This window comes from Perissodus microlepis, chromosome 22 (assembly GCF_051167445.1).
Source record: "Perissodus microlepis isolate ML-2025 ecotype Zambia chromosome 22, ASM5116744v1, whole genome shotgun sequence".
NCBI classification, from domain to species: domain Eukaryota; kingdom Metazoa; phylum Chordata; class Actinopteri; order Cichliformes; family Cichlidae; genus Perissodus; species Perissodus microlepis.
Window position 1 is genome coordinate 21,470,443 of NC_140481.1, and position 7,161 is coordinate 21,477,603.

At 40.0% G+C, this 7,161-nt stretch overlaps 1 long non-coding RNA gene across 1 annotated transcript; it reads left to right on the forward strand.

Annotated features, from left to right (window-relative positions):
* Nucleotides 1-2,373: 2,373 nt before the first annotated feature.
* LOC146363051 (uncharacterized) lies at nucleotides 2,374-4,298 on the forward strand. The gene is made up of 3 exons (XR_014799238.1): nucleotides 2,374-2,767; nucleotides 3,646-3,729; nucleotides 3,853-4,298. It is a non-coding gene; the product is annotated as an uncharacterized LOC146363051 (long non-coding RNA).
* Nucleotides 4,299-7,161: the final 2,863 nt, after the last annotated feature.

A 7,161-nucleotide genomic window follows, 5' to 3' on the forward strand; every position in this document is an offset into this window, starting at 1 on the left:
ACTTTGACTGTGTCATTGTAACACTTTGAGTCTTTTCTTTTTCATTTATTCTGTTGGAGATTTGCTTTGGTATACAGACGATTTCTTAGTCAACTTAATGACTGCAAGGTGGCCAAGTCTTGTGGCTGCAAAACAAGCCCAATCACAATCATCACAATCAGTGGTTATGCACCTGCGTCTGTCTCTCTGACACAAAAAAAAGAGTCACACCACTAATTAGAAGCTGGAGATTTCAAACATCATTACTTGAAAAACAAGACTTCATTAATTATTTTAAAAAGCAATGGGCAATGTATTTCGATAACAATGACCTGCCGGCAGTGCCACCATGTGTTCTGTGCGAAACAGGAAAGATAGTAATGCGAGGAAAATAATATCTTACTGTTCACATAAGATAAATGTAGCGAGTAAAAGCCACCGAGTAACCGCTAAGGGCCTCTGTACTACTCGTGCAAACTTTCAGCCCCAAAGCTCTTACAGGAACGAGCCCAGAATAAACGGGACAAGAGGGTAAGTATAAGCAAGATACGTTACAGTTTATTATTTTAAAAGAAAACACAAAGGGTTTGCAATAGGCCTAAAACATCACAATAAAAAGGTCACTAAAGACCACAATATAGTCTTATTGGTGCAACCTGCCAGCAATGCAACTATCACCCGAGGGCTTGCTCTCCCCCGGCGGTCCCAGATGTTCGCTGCTTTAAAAAAACACAAATCCACCCCAAATAAATACGAGCCCAACAGAACACTTATCGCATGCACTAAGTGTTTTAGTTCAGGCAATAATTGGTGGCACTAAAATCACTCTTAATAAAACTTATTCACCGCAAATCCACACAGAGCACCTCTAAAAGACCTAATTCCCCTAAGGTAAGAGCCCAGCTCGGGGATTGCACATTGCCCGACTAATATTGCACCAGCCCAGTAGAAATAAAAACAAACCCAGCATAAAAAAATCCATTTTAAAAGATGACCCTACTCTAAAACCAACTTAGGAGAAAAACGCAACGAAAAGGAGAAGGAGGAAAAAACAGTGACAAATTCACATGTGCAGCCTGTCCTGCAGGAGGCAATACAATATAAGCAACGTTATGAGGGCCCTCGCACCCCAGCGCATCGAGCCACGCCCAACACCTCCACCCATCACATCCAATCTGATGTCACATTGATGGAATTCATGCGTAGAACCACGAGCTAAAAATTCATCTCATTCAATGATGATTATAGTCGTCCCACTAGGTGGCGCTCTAACCATTACTGACAAATCGCTTTTTTAAACATTTCTGAGCTTGACTCTTGACTCATGTCTGCGACGTTTGGGAGAGATTGGACATTGTGTTTTTGAGTGACAGCAGATTACTGCTCTTTGGCGAGTGATTGAAACTCCACGTGCTGCCATGACCACCCCGTTTCCCTAAACATAAAAAGCTTTGCAATTTAGCACCACAAAGGTCTTTAGGTTCCATGCACCAGAGATCACGTCATTTTGATGAAATCCCAAGGAAGAGTTAGTCAAAGTACGAGGCCTGAAAAGAGGGGAAAATGTCGCCAAAATTACAGTAGTTTTCGGGTAATAAGCCGCTACTTTTTTCCACACTATGAACACTGCGGCTTATACTGACATGCGGCTGGTAACAGTAGACCAATAAAATTGATAAATAGTATATATACGGTAAATATTTCTACTGGTTGTTAAGAGATGTTGTAATGTTGTTTGTGCACTGTTCCGTAAAAAAACCCATAAGCAACGTAATTAGTGTGTTACTGATACGTAACTATACTTAAAGGTAGCCGTGTTACAGGCGCTGTTCGAGGAAAAAAAGCATTTGCAGTATGTATTTTTGTATGTTACCATAACGTTTATGTTACCATGTTTATGTTACCTTACGGATTAAATTAAACGTTAAAAATCCTCACGTGTAATATTTCTGTGTAAATATCTCATATTACAAGTGAAACGCATACGGCTTAAAATCCGGTGCGGCCGGTACAAAGTACAAAATTGATTTTCTTTCTAAAATTAGAGAATGCGGCTTTCAATCAGGTGCGCTCTGTAGTCTGGGAATTACGGTACACTTTAATTTTAAAATAGCTCACTTCCTGTTGGATTTGGAATATTGCTCCAAGAGACTTTTTTGTACATCTTGATATCTTACATAAGCTTACCAGGTTTCAGACTCATAGATGAAACACAGAGCAGGGGCTGATGTTTTGAAATTTTGTAGGGGGCACTGTGGAGCCATTTTCCAATATTCCATGAAAATGATCACATAACAAGAAAGCCGTCATCACATTGGAGGTGTGGCCCAAATTTCAAGAGCTTTTAAACTTTCCAGGCCCCTCAAAAGCCACTTCATAGCTGTGTCCGAATTCAGGGGAAGGATGCTTAAAATGCCATATTTGGATGCAATGACGTCACAGCGACGCGACGAGGGCTGTCCGAATTCAAAGAGCACTCAAAATGTGGTGACAAATGCGTCCTTGTTTTCCGCGAATTTGAGGGTTAGTTGTGTCCGAATTCAGAGGAAGGATGCTTCAATGCCATATTTGGAGGCAATGACGTCACGGCGACACCACGAAGGCTGTCCGAATTCAAAGAGTACTCAAAATGTGGTGACAAATGCGTCCTACTTTTCCCCAAATTTTAAGGATGGGTCCGATGTATCCCTCGCGTCCTACTATATCCCAGGATTCATTGCGGGTCACAGAGGAGCTTTGTTTCTGATAACGATGGTTGTCGAAGCAGGAGAGGAAAACACTTTCAAATGTAAGTATATGAAAATCTGGTTGTACAAAAGTTAAATTGTTATAGCGGTTGAGTTGTTAAGCTTTGGGCATCTGCATAGACATGTTGTTTTTTTAATTTAAATAACTGTAAACCAGCTTGTATGGTGGGTCCCGCGGTTTTTCATGTATTGCCGCTTACATACAGCTAATTTTGATTTTTTCGAATTGGTGATATGTTGTGGGGAACAAAGACCAAACGGCTTAATGTATTAAAACAAGGAGAAAACGATCACCTCTTCACTGGGGTGAAGAATTTGGGCTGCTGGGGCGTGGAGGTGCAAGAATAAATCAATGTACACATCATATTCATATGAGTACGGTTCTATTAACCACCATGCTGTACAGCAGCGGTCCCCAACCTTTTTGCGCCACAGATCAGTTTATGTCAGACACGGAGCGGCCTTTAAGGTATCGCGGATAAATACAACCACATAAAATGATCCGACCAAGACAAAAACTGTGGCATCGTGAATGTACTGTGTAATTGTGTAACTTTATTAGCAGCGTCCTCCTGAAAATGTGCCAAATTGAGAGTAACATCCTCCTCTCTGCCGCTTAATGCTCTCTTGTCGCTATGGTAACGTGTAAATATTTCTTTCAAAATAAGACGCACAACTACAACAAGGGAAAAGACCCAGGGAAATCGAGTTAACAATTAAAAACCCTGAAAACCATATTTTCACCGCGGAGCCTCCACTCTCGTGGCCTGGTACCAAACGACTCACGGACCGCTGCTGTACAGAACCTGTGATGTCCAGACGGTATTCCTCTGGTGTTCTGCTGTGAAAACTTTTGGGTTTAGTGATTAACATAGTTGCCATGGTTTCCTTTCTTCTCTTATTTGTTGTGTGTGATCAGGACAATTCTGGGGAAGATGGGCCTGCAGGGGAAAGTCACCCCCTTGCAGGCCAGAAGACATGAGATAAGTTTAAAGAATACAAAGTACGTATGTGTGTTATCAAGAAGATAATTCTTATGAACACAAGTTAATAAATGTGCAATTACTAAGAGTTGTTGTAGTGTTTTTATTTGCCTGCTGTCATTTTTGATTTCCTCTGCCTTTAGGTTTGCAAGTATCCAGGCTCAGGAGAGGGGGTCAGTGGGAAGCCCACTGCTGCTACTTGGCCCTGGTTTGCCCTCATGGATGAGGTGATAGGACAGATGCCTTCCATTAAGCCTCCTGTCCTAATGTCCTCTCTCCCTGAGGACAATCCAGGGCCAAGCACAGCAGTGGGTGACCAAAACGACAGCGATGACGAAGCGAGTCAGCCACTTTCGACAGGGAGAAAGAGGAAAAGAGATGATGAGCTGCTAGACCTCATCAGAGAGGACATGAGGCAGCAAAGAGGGGCTGAGGAGAGGAGAGCAGGGAGAGGATGGACAGACTGTTTTCACTTCTAGAAAGATTAGTTCCCAAATGAGTTATGTATTGAGAAATTTTTTTATTTGAATATATTTGTTACATTGTTATATGTGTTGCATTGGTTTAAAGGTTTTATGTTATTAATAAATTGATTCAAACAAACAGTAATTGTCACTGAACTCAATTTGATTTACAGGCATTTTTAACATGTATGAACATAACGCTAACTTTGAACAATATTACTTGGATATTTATTTGATAGCAATAAAGTAAATAACAATAACAATTAAACAAGAATATTTCAAATACACAGTATGTAAAGGTGAAAAAACAATATTTTCAGTTGTTCACACAGGATTAACCTGAGTGACCTGTTCCTGGACCGTTTCTTGAACAACTGTAATAGATTACAGGAAGTCTCTGGCAGTGTTGCTGAATCTGCCCGAGCAAGATCAGACGTGGATGGGGTGCTGCAACTGAGGTTTGTCTTTTCTGGTCTGCGAGTGGAGAATCACACAGGGTGGTCTGCAAAGAGCTTTAGGATGCTTCCTCTCACTGTCCACTGCATCATCCATCCACAGGGTTTGCAGGGCTGGCTCAATCAATGGCTGCCACACCACTAAGATGTTTTCAGAAATATGCAAACAGGAGATGGTGGATGCTTTATTATTAGTATAATACTTGTAACTCTGTAGCAGACAACAGTTTAATAAAGTGCTATGTAAAACAACAACAACAAAAGATTAGATTAGATTCTATGCATTTCAAAGATATTTAGTTTATATATTTTATATGATACAGTACATGTGTAAGAATGACCGATGTTGTGTCAAAAAATGATCGTCTGCCAAAACTGATTTCCGGTTTTTGCCCTAAACTGATTGCTCGTATTTAACCTGCCTGCTGTGAATAACTTGCTGGTCTATAATACGTGAAACATATGTCAAATGTTTCCCTCATTAATGATATCAAGTCACTTTGAGCCACCAGCAACATTCCTGTAACAAGGTAGAAGCTGCAATCAGTTTTTGGCAGTGACTTTTATATATGCTTTATTTATCCAGTTAAAAAAAAATCTTGTTAACATTAGAAATTAATTTTTTAAGAGTAATCTGGCCAAGAGGACAGCAGACAGCGCAACAAATATATCAATTGTACCTACATTATAACCAGAGTTATAAAGATACTTGAACAACAGGTAATTATTGTATATATAAAACCCCTTTGTAAACCATGTTCACCGAAGTCTATTTACTAACATACATAAAGATATTACACATATTACACACAGAAACATTGGAAATCAGTCTTGGCAGGCGAACACTTTTTTGGCACAACGCTGGCAATAATTCAATTATTCGTGTAGCTGTAATTCCTAAATGCGTGTAGATTAAAGGAAATTATTTTACCTGGATATGATTGTCTCTGATGAGCCTAAGGTACAAAACGTGCGGGCGACGACGATAAGGTTTTTCTAGCTCCGCGAGAATTAAAATTGTCCAAATAAAGTTTCTATGGAGAAAAAAAGGGGGCTGTCCACAGCCGCTCACTTCCTGACTACCCGTCTGTCTAAGGACACTACCTTGTGACGTAGGTAGGTAGTGTCCTTATGAGCATCCTTCCCCTGAATTCGGACACAGCACATGTCTCTCTCTATGCTGACGATTTATTGCTTTTTATTTCAAACCCAAATACTTCCCTACCGTCTATATTGTCTCTACTCGCGCGTTTCAGTCAAGTCTCTGGTTATAAATTAAATCTGTCCAAGAGCTAACTTTGTCTATTAAATGAAGAAGCATTCCCAATAGATTTGTCGGGTTTCCCCTTTAAAGTGGTTAAAGAGCAGTTCACCTACCTGGGTGTAAAGTATAAGCAACTTCTCAAAGCCAACTTTTTACACTATTGAAGAATGTCAGACAAAGCCTTCAACAGTGGTCACCCCTGAACACAACTCTGGTCGGACGACTTAATTCAATTAAAATGAATATCCTTCCTAAATTCTTATACTTATTTCAATCTTTACCAGTCTTCATCCCCAAGTCTTTCTTTACAACTCTAGACTCTATAATCTCCTCTTACATTTGGAAGGGTAAACAATCTCGAGTAGCTAAGGTGCATTTACAGAAACCTAAGATTGAAGTGGGTCTGGCACTCCCCAACTTCAGCTTTTACTATTTGGCTGCCAATATTCGGTCCCTGACCTACTGGCTACAGTCTGGGGAAGGTGTGGGCCACACCAGCTGGCTGGCAATGGAATCAGACTCAACTCAGGGTATTTCTCTTGCCTCCTTTCTGGGTTCCTCTCTTCCTTTATCCATTGACAACTTTACATCTAATCCGATAATTCGGCACTCCCTCAGGGTGTGGGCGCAGTTCAGGAAACATTTCAATCTTAATAATTTTTCACTTCAAAGCCCCATCCTTTCAAACCACCTATTCCTCCCCCCAACTTTGAACAACTTATTCCAGGTCTGGTTTAGAGCAGGTATTATTTACTTTAAAGATCTCTTTATACATAATAAACTAGCATCATTGGCTCACTGTCAGAAAAATACAGTCTTCCCAAAACTCACTTTTTTAGATATTTACAACTCAGACATTTTTTGCAATCCCACCTCTCCAATTTTCCAGAAGCCCCAGCTGCTAACTTACTGGATGATAGAGCAGGGCGATACGGCCAAAAATATTTATCATGATATATATTTGAAAATTTGCAATAAAGATATAACTGACGATATAATTGATGCGAGACAAAATACAACTCCACAACTTTACTAGCGCAAAAAAAACACCATCCATTTATTTTCACTTAAACAAGAAGCTGTTTTTTTATGTGCATTAAAGCTATATAAAAATTTAACAGTGCAAATGCAAATTCCTTGCTGAAGGTTTAACCAAAAGGCATTTCCAGTAGAAATGGGCTGACATATCCTGAGCATAACCATGTATAATATCCACTGAAGTTAAAAAGAGGTGCTTTGCAACATTAAACTGCAGTGTGCCAAATAAAA